Source organism: Eurosta solidaginis, chromosome X (assembly GCF_040869045.1).
Source record: "Eurosta solidaginis isolate ZX-2024a chromosome X, ASM4086904v1, whole genome shotgun sequence".
Taxonomy (NCBI): domain Eukaryota; kingdom Metazoa; phylum Arthropoda; class Insecta; order Diptera; family Tephritidae; genus Eurosta; species Eurosta solidaginis.
The window spans coordinates 99,157,006-99,173,382 of record NC_090324.1 but is presented as its reverse complement, the minus strand read 5'-3'; the positions used below and the strand labels follow the sequence as shown (position 1 = coordinate 99,173,382).

At 35.6% G+C, this 16,377-nt stretch overlaps 1 protein-coding gene and 1 long non-coding RNA gene across 10 annotated transcripts in view; one reads left to right on the top strand and one right to left on the bottom strand.

The window, feature by feature from the left end:
* Positions 1–16,377, bottom strand: part of bt (projectin protein bent) — a 3,328,983-nt gene that overhangs the window by 1,805,348 nt on the left and 1,507,258 nt on the right. The window lies entirely within an intron of this gene.
* Positions 3,242–16,377, top strand: part of LOC137234211 (uncharacterized) — a 154,205-nt gene continuing 141,069 nt past the window's right edge. Inside the window, exons 1-2 of the long non-coding RNA XR_010947730.1 lie at positions 3,242–3,383; positions 3,686–3,736. This is a non-coding gene — a long non-coding RNA (uncharacterized lncRNA). The remainder of the gene's footprint in view (positions 3,384–3,685; positions 3,737–16,377) is intronic.

Below are 16,377 nucleotides of genomic sequence, written 5' to 3'. Positions count from 1 at the left end.
TCTAACTGTTCAAAAGTTATTTAAAAAAACAGGTGTTTTCGATGTCAGCTTAACACGGACTTTGCATCGCCCAATTTACCAAGTTATTAAAACAAAACACTAAAAGAAATGTTATAGAATAATTTATATGCTCACTTTTCATACTTAATTTATTTTTTTTTCAAAAAATTAATAATGAATAATGAATTCAAATAAAATGACCCACGGCGAACATTGTCCTCACGTTGTTAAAAAAGTAAAATACCCAAAAAAGGTGCCGATTTAAAAAAAAGTTTTATTGGGATTGGCTGAAAGAATAAGCGAAATCAGTGGTGCAAAATCCTTTAGTAGGTTCTAGGGGCATAAACACCTCTTTGGAATGATTCTTTCCTCATACTTAAGTTGAGGATATATGTATGTACGTATGAGAAGGGTTTGAAAAATCACTTGGTCTTACAATCAAACATCTGTTGTTTATTTGCGAAACTATACAATAGCGTCTGAAATGTTAATTTTGATTTTCACACTTCATCCTTCAATATCAAAGCCTCCCGGTTTGACATTTCCTAAAGTTGGCGGCACTATCCCAAACTAGTCCCTTGGAGTGAATCACATTGATTATATCCTATCAACCAAGTTTAAATATCACCTACACGTTACGGCTCCTTTTACAAATGTGAATACGTAGGCACATATATTTACCAGGTGAGGCTTTGTCCTTCGCAAGAACACTGAAAGTGGTGAAGCAAAAGCTTTCCCAAGACATTCCAACTAATGACCGTTTGTGCTATTACCCTAATGTAATGGACAGTTGAACTACTCTGAAGCTACGCGGTCATCCATAATGAGCTCTTATATCATAAAGCGAGAGGAGTTTTGGCATTTGTGAAAAGATGGGCAAAAGAGTTTAGTGATCCTTACGTTACAAAAACCCTTTTTACATCATTGGTGAGGCCGATATTAGAATATGGATCGATAATTTGGAATCAGCGTTATCAAGTTCATGTGGATAGACTAGAATCAATTCAAAAACAGTTTTTACTTTTGGCCTTGAGAAATCTTCAATGGGACTCTCCGTATAATCTTCCTCCTTACACTAACCGATTAAAACTAATAAATCTTCCTACCCTTGCAAGTCGTAGAGCAATGCTAGGTGACTATTTATGGCTAGCCTTTTAAATGGATCGATTTCAATCCCATTTCTTTTGAATGAAGTAAACTTGAATGTTCCATGCCGAGTTTCAAGGCATTATAAACCTATAATTCTTAAAGAATGCAGAAGCAATTTCCAACTACACGAACCTTTTCTATGTTTGTGTGAAGATTATAACTCTCACTCGAGAATAATTGATGTTTCGGACTCGATCTTAATAATTAAAAAATTATATTTATACTTTTAATCTATTGTATTTTGTGAATCTATATTTCTCAGCTGATGAGTTTCTCTGTAGCTGAGCGGTTTTAGATCTCGGCGCTTAAGAAGCCACTGCCTCTCAAAGACTCGGTAACAAAAAAAATTATAAATAACACATAAATGAGTATTAGGATATAAAAAAATAAAAGGAATGTATGAATTAAACAAAAAAAAAAAAAAACAAAAAAAACAGGATTAGCCTGGTTTGATCGGACCGCTTGAGAGCAGTGCGCTGCCACAACGACAGAGAAAAAAAAGGCTGGAAAAGAACAGTTAACATCTTTCAACTGAAAATCGGTCGACTTTCATTCTAAAATATCGTTTTGATTTATCTAAGACTATTTAAATTAATGTTGTCAGCACAAACGTCTGCAAACTTTGGTCTACATTTTAAAAATTTTATCCAGGGCCCTTGTAAAATTTTAATTATGTAGATGCGCCGAGGATTATACTACTTTCACCCATTTCGCAATGACATCCACTTAGACGAGGGCGGCATCCTTGGCCGAATGGTCACATCGCGAATTGTAGCTCTTAAAAACAGCCGAAAAAACTGGAGGCGCCCTGTGCCAAGAGCGTTGTTGTTGTTGTTGTTGTATCAATGCTTCGCCGCACCAATATCTGCGACCTATCACAAATTGTCATCAATATCCTCTAACGGGAGTCCAAGGAAACTTGCTGTTTCAACAGTGGTGGACCATAATGAAAGGTGTGTTAGAGGCGTTGGTTCCACATTACAATTAAAGAGATGATTGGTGTCATGTGGGGACACATTGCAAGCGGGCATACATTTTGTATGTCGGGGTTGATTCTGGATATGTAAGAGTTTAACCTGTTACAGTATCAAGAACGAAGTTGAGCCAGAGTGACTCGCGTTTCCCTGGGGAGTATGCGTTCCTCTTCCGCTAGTTTTAGGTACTGTTTTTTGAGTACTGGATTCACCGGGCAATTCCTTGCATAAAGGTCCGACGCCTGTTTGTGAGTTCACCAAGGATCTGCTTGTGTTTTTTTGCTTCATACGGCTGAGTTCTCAGGTGCCGTATTTCCTCAAAATGCTTACGGAGATGACTCCTTAAGTCCCTAGGCGGTGTTGGCTCATCAATCAGATGTCTATTGGGATGCCCAGGTTTCTGGGTATTCAACAGGGACTGTTTAGTTAGCATCTCATTTCTCTCCCTGATGGGGAGTGCCACGAGCGTCATGAGAATTAATAGCAACCGTAAGCCGCTTGTGTGCATTACCGCCAATGAGCTACAAATAATTTAAAGAAATTGTGTTCGCGACGATTATTAAGAGTTAACCCCAGGTGAACCTACGCTTGGCACGAGATATACAAACAAAAGTGTGACCATTTTATGTATCTCTATTTCTTTACAACAGACGCAGCACTGCCAATTCCGGGGTTAGGTTCGAACCGACCATTCCACCGCCGCCGGTATATAATAGAGCCTACGCCGCCGCCACCGATAAAGTGATCGGCGTAAACCTCTAATTCATATTTCTCCACTCTGATAACATCATACATACGTGCTTACTCACACGGTCAAGTCGCTCTTTCAGCGATATTCTCAAGCACGTATACCCACCCAGCGGCGAAGTGAGTCTGCGATCCTTCCACATTATGCATTACGAAACCCTTACAAATAATTTATTACATTCACCTAGATTGTATGCTGACTTGTAATGAAGACATTTCTATGCATTCTTCGTAATAGAGATTTTAAAACTTCGTGAAAGTTCGTGTGAAATAAATACTTATATACGTACATATATTCATACTTTTACATATGTAAATGTTTTCTTTGTATCGTTTTGTGGCACGCTTAAGTCGATTATTCGTGTGAAGATTTGAGCGCGTTCATTGTAGTGAAAACATTGAAAAATAAATAATAAAAAACAAATTTAAACTATTTAAGTGAGTTTTTCAGTTAAATTACTTAGATTTATTATTAATTTCTTGTGTTCCGGCCTTTTAGTTGATATATTCAAGGTATGTTTGAGCTCTAGGCCAATATATACATATGTTTATTAAAATGCAGCAAATGTGTTTAAACAATGTATATATATTTTTAGAATGGTTTGTCTTGCCAATATTTCGACTTCAGTTTGAAGTATGTATATATGTATATATGTATATATGTATGTATATATGTTTATTAAAATGCAGCAAATGTGTTTAAACAATATTTGTCGAATGGTTTAAACACATTTGCTGCATTTTAATAAACATATGTATATATTGGCCTAGAGCTCAAACATACCTTGAATAAATTAGATTTATTATAATAATAGGTTTCTTCTTATTCGGTATGTGCACATTGTGGAGTTTCAGCAAGCATAACGGTAAGTTCTGTGAACTACTGAAATATTGTGATTTTCGCCCCGTTCTGAGCGTTACCGGTAAAATAGTACCCAGAACATTATGTAACCGAATATCGTTACCAGTTCTTTTATCCGCGATTCTGGCCTAAGTGGTAACGCTGTCATTACCGAAAAACTCACCAGTGTCTGTGGAGAAATTTGAAAGGTAGTTTTTTTCGCATTCACGGTTGCCTCTTTGGTCCGTTTGGACCAAAAATGGTCCCTTCCAACCCCATTTGGTCCGCTGGTCCCTTTTCTTCAATTTTGATCCTTTTTAGGCAGTAGCCACAATTAGTACTTTTCTTTCTTTTTCACTCAGGTAAAAATTCACAATATTGCCCAAAAATTCGCCACACTTTTGTTAGCCCCATATAATTTTGAATTTACTTCAATGGAACTCTCACCATAAAAAACTATTCAGTCAATAAAATGTATCAGAACAATAACATTTAAGCTAGGATATATTTATGCCTGGCATTAAAAAGAAAAGTGTTGGCAAACGCATTGTCGTTAATTGTTGATGAAATAACCGAGTAATCAAAAAAAAAAATTCTTGTTCTATAATAATATTAATAACGGCTAGATATTTCGATCGGTTATACAACACTCTGTAAAATATATGAAAATAAAAATTGCTTCTCGCCTAGCATAGCTTATAGCGAGCACTCTGCCGTGAGCCAAGCACTTTCAAAACTTGTACAAAGAAATTCTATGCATTACTTCTCGTTTGACACGCTGATATTTAAATCTTTCTCACCCAGTTCAATGAGTTCAAGGAATTCCAGGACTTTTGTGGTGTTAAGCCACGCAATGTAATTGAAAACTAAGTATCTTGGCGCAAGAAATATTTTAACTCGAAGACGGAAGGAAGCAAATGGAAAAAAGATTTGATTTCGGAAGAAATGTTTTGTATAAAATTATTCCCGTAGGTGCTAGCAGAACTCCTGAGGCCTGGGATCAAAACTCACACTTACTGAATCTAGGCTCTTATATGAAGTTTAAACGTTAAGGGAAAAAGTAAGCATCTATAAAAATAGCACTAACAAAATTGCCTAGTTTCATTTATGATTTATTGAGTTTTCCACATACATAGTTCGGCAACACCAGAACGCAAACTTTGAACCTTTCTTACTAAAACCTTACTGCACTATACATTTTAGTTCATTGCAATAAACAACATAATGCTAGAACCAAGAGCTTTGTGGCCAAAACTAGGTTCACAACGTTTGGCTGGTGAAAGACATGGACTTATCCTATGTCAAAATATAGTACCATTTTTGGTTGCATGCACATATATTTGTTTGTTCAGCTTGAATTAAAGGAAAGTCTTCACTATGTTTAGTAAAATTGTATATGGAAACATCCTAAAATTTTGTATTTTATACTAATAAAATAAAACAAAAATGTGGTCCCTTTTTTCGATGAATTTCTGTCCCAAATGAAAACATGGTGTGGCAACCGTGTTCGCTTTACCGAAAATGTCTCATTTTTAGATATGAGGTTAACGAATAAACGGTCCGATGTGTATATGCATATTATGCATGATAAGTTTCTACTATATTGTATATTGTATATATATTGTAATTTACTCCGTGAAAGTACATAATGTAAACAAATATGTATAGCAAGAGGCAACACTTTTTTACTATTATCTTCACTTATTTGCATACAGTTCTTTATTTTTCAGTTTTGCCTTGTCCTAAACAACAGCTGTCGTGTGGTTATTTCGATGTAACCACCTACTTTTGTGGGTAAAAAATATCCGGCTACTTTCGCGGGTAGAATACCAAAAGGGTGTAAAAGTTGCCACATGATTTCGTTACCGTGGTGAAGAATGTTGTTACCACACTAGAATCGGGGCGTGTATGTACATATATATTTACCTTAGGGAGGGTCGATTTAAAAATCGCTCATTTCTCAGTGAAAATCGTATTCTAGGGATCAAAATAAGAAACTTTGCAGAAGGAACCATACCTCTAAAACGAATTCTGATGTTCCCCCCTTTGGGTCGAACTTTTGGGTAGGGGCAATTTAAATTCTACATGCTGTGTCTTGTGGTGGCTTAAAAAAAACAACACAAGCAATTTTACGATCTGCAATTGTGTCACAGTGATATCTTCATGGACGGCCATAACCGTTTAGACGGTTAAGCGCCAATTAAGTAAGTAAGTAAGTAAGATATCTTCATTTTTTAAAACGGTTGAATAAAAACCCACACAACTATGTTTACGACATTCAAATGCATCACAGTGATGCCTTGGTTTTAAAAGGGGGTTGTAAAAACGCTAATTTCTAATAATTTTTTTAAATTTCTTTTCTATTACTAAGTTAAATTCATTTTTTCATTTACATATGTTCTGACTAAATAAATTTCTAAAGAGAAAAATGAACTCCAAAAAGAAAAAACATAGGCATTTCAAAGTGGGATTTTTCAAAATTTGCCCTTACGACCCAAAGGGGGGGACATCAGAATTCGTTTTAGAGGTATGGTTCCTTCGGCAAAGTTTCTTATTTTGATCCCTAGAATATGATTTTCACAGAGCAATGGACGATTTTTTTGCCTCCCCACAAATCGACCCGGCCTAATGTACCTATATTCGTAGCAAGTATTTGCGTGTAAAACTTGTTCGTTGTTTTTTATAAAAGTGCAGTATCAGCTTATAGTTAAAAACATATTCGTAATTTGTTTACTTAGTAATATTACTACTATTCCAATACAAAAAAGAAAATTAATATAAATAGTAAAAAGGGGTTAAGCAAGCGAAATCTGCGAAACATTTTTAAAATCTTGAGTTATGTTGAACAATATCACACATATGAAAAATTTCCTAACTATGTATCATAGGAAAGGAAGGAAGTTTTCTTCCCTTTGAAAGAGTTTTTTACCGTAACTCAAGATTTTGGGTGTGTTTGCAAAACCTCCTACCACAATTCATGTTCTACTTGACGAGACCTGCAAGAAAAACATCATTTACCAGGCATATATAATGGGTATTCTCGCGAGCCTAGTTATCAGCTTATATGCTAATGTGGTATATTTTTTACATTATTTCCAAAAACAAAATATACTAGAGGCAGATAATTTTTTAAACAGATAAGCTGCTGGCGTGAATACTCCAATACACTTTTGTGTTTTGTGTAGCACTGTGTTATTTTTTATATTTATATATATATGCAAAACAAGACCTAATTTTTGTTAAATTAATGATGCTTTAAAAGTTGATGGCACCAATGAACGCTTATATAAACAAACCATACGACAAGCATTCCAAACCGCAAAAGGGTCGCTTAGCAAAACGAAAGTGCGATAATAAAATTAAACGTCTTAAAAATAAGGAAAATATTGGAATTGCTGGGAATACAGACAATAAAAAAACGATGGGAAAAAGTCACCAAATTAGTAAAGATATTACTCATAAGAAAAATAGGTGCATAATATGGACTTCGTATTTTAGTTCGTTTTTTAATCATTTTTGACGCTTTTTTTCTCAAATAACATTGGACCACGAATTTCAACTTTTTCTCTTTACCAGAAACGCCATTATGAAATTCGTATGTAAAATCACCCCCTGATTTCGAAAATTGCGTTCATTTTTGATTCTATGGTACCGTTTTTGAGATATTTGCAATTTACCGTTATTCGAAAAAACCAAAAAGATGGCTCCCTTTAATTACGTATATCTCACGAACGGGTGAAGCAATTGCAAAAAAGTTTAAAGAATCAGAAAGACGATAAAATTTGCTATAAACACATCATACACTATTATTTTCTTAACGAGATATTTTTCGAGATATTAGCTTATCATTTCAGATTTTTGTTTTTTTTTATGAAAAAATATGAAAAAATTACTTTTTGCGAGGGCAGCATTCCAAAACCACAACTTTTTATACAGATATTTTTTCTTTACGTAAAGCTCTGTTTAATTAGAAAAAAGATAAGCTATCATCGAAGAAAATCGACGCAAAACTACGTAAGTTATAAGCGATCAAATAAAAATACCCAGGTTGCGCAACTTCAATGTATGTATACATACATATATTAAAGGTATAAAGTACAAATGGGATATTATCCTGATAAACGAATAACACCATAACAATGATAATACTTTTTCTTTAAATAAATCAAATAGTACTTTTAATACTCGAATTGTTTTATAGTAGGTAGAGTGGTTGCATCGAAAGGAAGAGTGGTTGGATTCGAAACCTGCTGTAGGCATGTAGTTATAAACATGTATTTCCGTCACTTATGGGTAAGTATGCAGGTAGATTTTCAAATTATAAGATACAGAAAATTTTTAAAGCCTACATCTAAAGCAGGTAGTATTTTACTTTTCCCAGCTTCGTATAAAAAGGAACCTTTCTGTCTAGGTACGATTTGATTTTTTCAATTTTATTTTTGTTCCGAGTATAAATATGAGTTAATGCGCCTTGAAACCTCAAAACATCTGCAAGGCTCGCCGGAGATAGTTCAGTTCATAAGTCAAATTTCAAACCCGTGGTTTATTAAAAAAATAAAATGAGTAAAAGGACGCGAGATTTTGTGTGTAGTAACGATCCAGATATGTTCTGTTTCATGTGTGGCCAATATACTATCATAAGGCGACGACGAGTGTTCTCAGATCATATGAAAACTTTATACTCCAAGTATTTTGGCATTGAGCCTAAAAATGCTGAAAAACCATGGACACCGAACACTTTGTGTACATCGTGTCGAGTACAACTGATTCAGTCGGAATCAGGACAACAAATAAAATTTGATACAGCAATGATATGGAGAGAACCTACTTGCCATTCAATAGAGTGTTATATTTGTCAAACAAAAGTACTTGGCGTTGGAAGATCAAGAAGAGTAACCTATGCCAGCGTACCTACAGTGACATTACCAGTACTACATTCAACGGCAGTTGCGGATCCAGTTCCATTGTCAATAGTAATATCTGAGTGCGGGGAATCAAGTTGTACTGAATTTCGCATGGGAAACGAGAGAAAAGTTCTGTCACAATCACAGCTTAATGATTGGATAAGAGATTTGGAACTATCCAAGGAAAAGGCCGAGATCCACACTTCTCGTATGGAACAATTTAAATTTGTGTCATCCGATGTTAAGGTGATATATTGTAGAACTCGTCACGAACCATTTTCCAAACACTATACCAAGAAAGACAGTATATGCTACTACAACGACATTCCTGGTTTATTCAAAGAGTTTGGTCAAACATATGATTCAAAAGACTGGCGATTGTTCATAGACAGCAATAAACTGAGTTTGGAGGCTGTATTATTGCATATTGGTAACAAACAGCCTTCTATCCCGACCGTACATGCAGTAAATACAAAGGAAACCTACGAGGAAATGCAAAAACTACTCAAATTCATCAAATATGAAGAGCATGATTGGAAAATATGTTCTGATCTCAAAGTCGTTGCAATGCTATGCGGTCTACAAAGTGGCTACACCAAGCACTGCTGCTTCCTTTGCAAGTGGGATAGCCGAGCTCGTAAGGACCACTACGTCAGAAAGGATTGGCCGGAAAGAGTCGAGTTTACCGTTGGTGTGGATAACATCAAATACACCCCTCTTGTCAAGAAAGAGAAAGTCATACTTCCACCCTTACACATCAAGCTCGGTCTCATTAAAAACTTTGTTAAGGCTTTGGACAAAGAAGGCGGAGCATTCGACTATTTGAAAACAATTTTTCCAGATATTTCTCAAGCCAAGATAAAGGAAGGTATTTTTGTTGGACCACAAATAAAAGAGTTGATCAACAATAATCAATTCAAAAGACTACTCTCATCAGTTGAGGCAGCAGCGTGGGAAACCTTTGAAAAGGTCGTTGTTTACCTAACTAATATTTTCTTTCCAGGCGTAAATATGTCCTTAAAAATTCGCTTTCTGCACTCACATTTGAGCTTTTTTCCGGCAAATCTTGGCGACGAAAGTGACGAATATGGCGAAAGGTTGAATCAGCAAATGAAATTAATTGAGAATCGATATCAAGGATTCTGGGACGTCGCAATGATGGGTGATTACTGCTGGTTTCTCATAAGAGAAACCGATCCGAAACTGAATAAGGGTCAAAGTAGAACACATAATTATTTCGACTACATAGTAAAATCAAATAAAGATTGTTAGAATATAGTATAAACATAAATTAAAAAAAAAAATTAAAAATATGGGTAATTTCGTTCATAAATTGAACTTTTAACTAAATAGAAACAGAGCATAGCTAGATATTTCACTCTTCTTTATACCATACATACGTTTTGAGGTATACGTTGAAATTGCGCAACCTGGGTATTTTTATTTGATCGCTTATAACTTACGCAGTTTTGCATCGATTTTCTTTGATAATAGCTTATCTTTTTTCTAATTAAACAGAGCTTTACGCAAAGAAAAAATATCTGGATAAAAAGTTGTAGTTTTGGAATGCTGCCCTCGCAAAAAGTAATTTTTTTCATATTTTTTCATAAAAAAAACAAAATTCTGAAATGATAAGCTAATATCTCGAAAACTATCTGGTTCAGCAAAAAACAATGTATAATGCGAATTTTATTATCTTTCCGATTCTGTAAACTTTTTTGCAATCGCTTGACCCGTTCGTAAGATATACGTAATTAAAGGGAGCCATCTTTTTGGTTTTTTCGAATAACGGTAAATTGCAAATATCTCAAAAACGGTACCATAGAATCAAAAATTAACTCGATTTTCGAAATCAGGGGGTGGTTTTACATACGAATTTCATAACGGCGTCTCTGGTAAATTTTGGCCGTCGACCAGTGTAATTTTTCAGTTTTCTTTTTTAATTATAAGAAAGAGTATGAACATACGTACGTATATAAGTTAACACAGTCAATATTCTCTATTCACAAAAACGCAGAAACGGCAAATTCACATTTTATGCGAACGGAAGTGATCGCGACAAAATGTGAAGAACTCTTTTATTAATTTACTTACCTGTTCTATTTGTAAACTGATGACTAGCCAATATTAAATTACAACAATATTTAGCGGAAGCTAACGCGACGGAATATAAGCCGCCGCAACTTGCAATAACAAAATAAGTAAGAAATAATCCAATTATGATGAATTTAGCAAGTAAGCGATATTATATAAAATTTCCATAACCAAAATACCAATTTAGCATGTAACTAATTTTATTGTAAATGAAAATCATTATATTAGCAAGTAAGCAATTTTTTTATTATAAAAAGGATATTCAATAAAAGAATGGGGCTCAGTTGTAAACGGCAATCATTACTAAAAGTTGTGTTGTAACTGGCGATCAGGCAATAACTTGCGGCCAACATAAACAATAGTGCAAAAGGATAAAAGTCCCAAAAAAAACTTTATAAAAAACACTTGTTAAACTGAGTAAATTATTAAAACTCAAAAGTGAAAGTTTATTCGAAATAAAAAGGGATAAAATCCTAAAAAGAATAAAGAACTTTACAAAAAAACACTCTTTAATTGAGTTAATTATCAAATTCAAAGAGTACAAAAGTGCAAAAGTAAAAAACTTTATCAAAATTAAAAGGATCAAATATCCGTATTGTTCACCGATGAGACCACATTGAATTACAATCGCCTTCAGCCGCCAACTACACTTACCCTGTAACGTGACACCACCTGTACCCAAGTAAGGAGATAAACCTCCAAAAAGAACAAAGCAGGACGTCCAAGTAATGATCAACGTAAATCTGTTCCTCGGATATTTGTAAGTTATTGATATATTAAGAAACTGTCTTTATATATATAAAAAAAATCTCAACTAAATTATTGCTAATAAAAACGTTTACTATCGTAAGGCTTAAGATCAAATATCTAAAAAGAAAAAATGGAAAATATCGAAAATGTGATAAGGCAGTTAACAGGCGCACTCAATATGCAAATCGAACAGATGAGGGTTATGAGTAGCAGAAAAGGTAAATTTGAGAATAGGAGTAGTCCTCCTTCAGTAAATATCTCCGCACCGCTTGCGCCAGCAACAGAGGTAGAACTCAACGAAATGAGGAGGTTACCAGAGGGTGTGAAGGATTTGCAAGTCTTTAACGGAAATCCGATTCAATATATTTCATGGATCTCCAGTGTAGAACCCATTTTAAAAGATTACGAGGTAATCAAAACCAGACCATCTTTCGTGCTATAATGCAGCATATTAGAAATAAAATAAGAGGACCGGCGGATACCGCCCTAATCTCCTACAACGTATTTAATGATGACTGGGTAAAAATAAAAACCTGTCTCTATTTACACCACGAAAACAAGCGTGATTTCAGAACTCTAGAGTACGAATTAACAACCTTAAGCCAGATAAATTCTGGTGTAGACCAATTTTACGCCAGGATTAATTACCAACTATCACTCATAATAAATAAGATTAATGCCCAAGTACATTCAGAGGAAGCTGCAAGCGCTCTGATAGATAGTTACAGAAATAGGGCACTCGAAGCTTTCGTTAGGGGAGTGCAAGGTGAACTCTTAAGGATTTTAATAATCCAAAAACCGGAAACATTACCTGAAGCGTATGCTTCCTGATTAGAGATACAAAACACGAACTTAAGAAATCATTCGATTTACCCAAAAAACTCCAGCAATACGAATTACAAAAAATATAATTATTCCGCTGTACCAAATTCATCAAACGAATTGAATGTTCGCGGAAAAAATAAAATCTACATATATAAAAAGAAGTGTACATTTTGATTGTCACTCCATAACTCGAGAACGGATAGAAAGATTGCCATGAAATTTTTAGGAAAGATACAGGAAGGAGAGATGATGATTAGTTGATTTTGAATTCCCAAATCGGTTTAGCCATTCTTGAGTTATGATTTTTTTTTTAGAAAAAATTCAATATGTATATAAAAGAAAGTGGTGTTAGTTACACTACGCATAGCTCAAGAACGGATGAACCGATTTCACTGAAAATTGGTGGAGAGGTAGCTTAGAACTAGGGAACGGACATGTGATACTTTTTATCCCGTTCTGGCTAAGGTCTTGAGATCAAAACGTGGACCTGGTTACTCCTGGGATGTGTTTGTACAATATGGGTATCAAATAGAGGGTGTTTATGAGTACTTTGATACTGGGTATTTTTGTACCCCTGGGTGACTAGGGTCTCGAGATATAGGCCAAAACGTGGACCCGGGCACCCCTAGAATGTGTTTATACAATATGGATATCAAATGAAAGCTGTTGATGGGCGCTTTAGTGCAGGGTAGTTTTCATACCTATTGGTGACTAGGGTCTCGAGATATAGGCCAAAACATGGACCCAGGCACCCCTAGAATATGTTTATACAATATGGATATCAAATGAAAGCTGTTGATGAGTGCTTTAGTACAGGGTAGTTTTCATACCTATTGGTGACAAGGGTCGCGAGATATAGGCCAAAACGTGCATTAGGGTAACACTAGGATCTGTTTTTAAACTATGGATATCAAATTGAAGCTGTTGATGTGTGCTTTAGTACAGAGTAAGTTTCATGCCGCTGGGTGACTAGGGTCTCGAGATATAGGCCAAAACGTAGACCCGGATATACCTAGAATGTGTTTTTACATTATGGGTATCAAATTGAAGCTGTTAATGTGTGAAAGTTTTACACCGCTTTGTTAATAGGGTTTCGAGATATAGGCCAAAACATGGACCCGGATACCCATAGAATGTGTGTGTATTATGGATATCAAATGAAAGCTGTTGCTGATAGCTTTAAAGTAATTTTCATTGTGATATTCGATTTAGTCGCATCAACCTGCCAAAACTGATAAATATGCATGCGAAGCCGAAATAAAGAAATTAATTAATAATACCCACATACCTATTTACATACGTCCTATTCGATTTGCCTGAAATTTGGTATATAAATTTGCCTATATTAGTATTTACGATGCTTTTTTCTGCGATGTAGACCAGAGACGGACTGGGACTGTGATTAGGAGTAGGACTGGGACTGAGACTGAGACTGAGACTCGGAGTGGGACTGGGACTGGGACTGGGATTGAGACTCGGAATGGGACTGGAACAAAATAAATACCACCCTCTGGGACTGGTAATAAGATATGAAGAAGAATGAGAAAAACTTAAGAGAAGAGAAAAGAGAGAAGGAGACTGCGAAAGAGATAGAATGACATGAGGATGGAGATAGATGAAGCGAAAAATACGGAGGGAGGAGTGAATACAAAGATTAGGAAAAAGTGTAGAGGGGCGAGGGCAGAGTTAAACGGAAAAAGCTTATTAAAATGTATGCAGATAGACCAAATTTAGGGCAGAACAACGTCTGCCGGATCTGCTAGTATACCTATAATTATAAAAACCAAAATAACGCTAGGCAAACTCAACCACAAGGGCTACCCCCACGGCCCACATAGCCAACCCACAAACCCCCTGTTCCAATGGAGGTCGACCCATCATTTCATTCTCAAAAGGTTAATTATATAAACAGGCCAAACAGTGCACCCGCTATCAGGTCGGAGAATGCCTCAAATATACCAAGGAAACAACCAAAACTATATAATATTGAGTCAGAAAATGAAGAGATTGATGAACAGGAGAATGGCGAGGAAATAAATTTTATGATAGGGGCCGATCAAGCCTTCCTTACATAAATTATCACATAAAAATAATGGAATTCTAAGATTCATAATTGATACTGGAGCTAACAAAAATTTCATTTCTGATAAAATTGCTGTAGGCTCCATGAAGTTAGATGAACCATTTACTGTGCAATCTGCAGCCAGGCAGGTACTGATAACTCACAAAGTAACTGGTAAATTTTTCAAAAATTAGGGCATCATGACTAAACTCGATTTTTTCGTATTGCCTAACCTTAAATTTTTCAACGGTATAATAGGGGATGACACCTTGAAACATTTGGGAGCTATAATTGACAGGAGGAATAATACGCTACGGTTAAATGATACCGAAATTAAATTACAAGGAAAAACAGTTAGGCAAGTAAATACCCTAACCACTGCTACTAATGATATAGGAACTATTAAGCGGAAATACGTAGAAATTGTTGGTCCTGCTTCGGACAGCGGCACTATTGACACAAGTGTCCGCGCAGAAATAAGAACAACAATGGAGGAACCCGTTTACACAAAATCATACCCCTACCCAGCAAATCTTAGGGAAGAGGTAGATAAACAGATACAAGAGTTGCTAAGAGACGGCATAATTAGGCCTTAAAAAGTCCTTACCACTCTCCCTTATGGGTAGTGCCGAAGAAGCCAAGCCCATCTGGGGAAAAAGGTACACGGTAGTTATAGATTTTAAACGCTTAAATACGGTAAATATTCCTGAAACATATCCCATACCGGATATAAATAACACATTAGCAAATTTAGGCAAATCCAAGTATTTCACCACACTTGATTTAACATCTGGATTTCACTAGATCAAAATGAAGGAAAAGGATATTAAGAAAACAGTGCTTTCAACGGCCAATGGTAAATATTAGGTTACCAGGTTTCCATTTGGACTTATAAACGCGCCATCCATCATCCAAAGGATGATTAATGATGTTCTGAATCCCTTAATTGGCAAAGGTTGTTACGTCTACATTGATGATATTATCACCGAAGGGAAAGATAGGGAAGAACATTTAAAGAATTTGGAATTTGAGTTTGAATTACTTCAAAAATTAGGACTAAAAGTCAACAACGAAAAATCGAAATTCCTCAGGACACATGTAGAGTTTTTAGGGCACGTTGTCACACAGGATGGAATCCTACCTGACCCTGAAAAAATTTCTTCCTCTCTCAAGGCGAGATTGGCAAAGATAAGGCAATTACTTACGTCTCCAGATCGATCGCTTAACAAACCGGAGGAGAATTATTCAACAATTGAGAAGGAAATACTCGCTATTATATGGGCACTCGATAAGCTCAGGGCCTACCTTGACGGTGCAAAGGAAATAAAAATATTAACCGATCACCAACTCCTCACTTCGCTTTAAGTAACAGCAATAACAATGCTAAAATAAAACAATGGAAGGCAAGGATGGAGGAATACAACTATAAGAAGTTAATATACAAACCTGGAAAAACTCACACGGTAGCCGATGCTCTATCGCGATTACCAACTGAAGTTAACGTTTTAACGTCTACAGATGACAATTCCCAGCATAGCGCAGAAGACGACAACGAAGATTTGATTCCTCATTGCGAAGCTCCTATTAATGTATTTAAGTCTCAGATAATCATTTCCGAAGGACAAGAACTAGAATAACATGTCAAAAAAAGGCTTAGCAATGAGAATATAAAAACCCATTGTTAGCGACAATGCTAATTAAACAATATTTTCAGCAACACGTTTATGGGTATGTGTAGCGCTAAAATCTGCAATTTATTTTTCTATTGAGATTCACAGATTCAACAATATAATTAATTCAACTTACACTTGTGTTTAACTATGCAAATATAAGCTACTTGATTACAAAGATATTTATTGATACAAATTGATTATGCTGTTAATTTTAGTTGATTAATGAAATACTTCCGCTCGCTTCCAAAGGCTCGTTGAAAAAGAAAGATGTTGATGTTAGCGGAGAACAACAGGTGAAAATGCACTGACAGCTGACGAGCGGGTTTGTTTCGTAAGCGCAGGTTATGGCGCCGCGCTA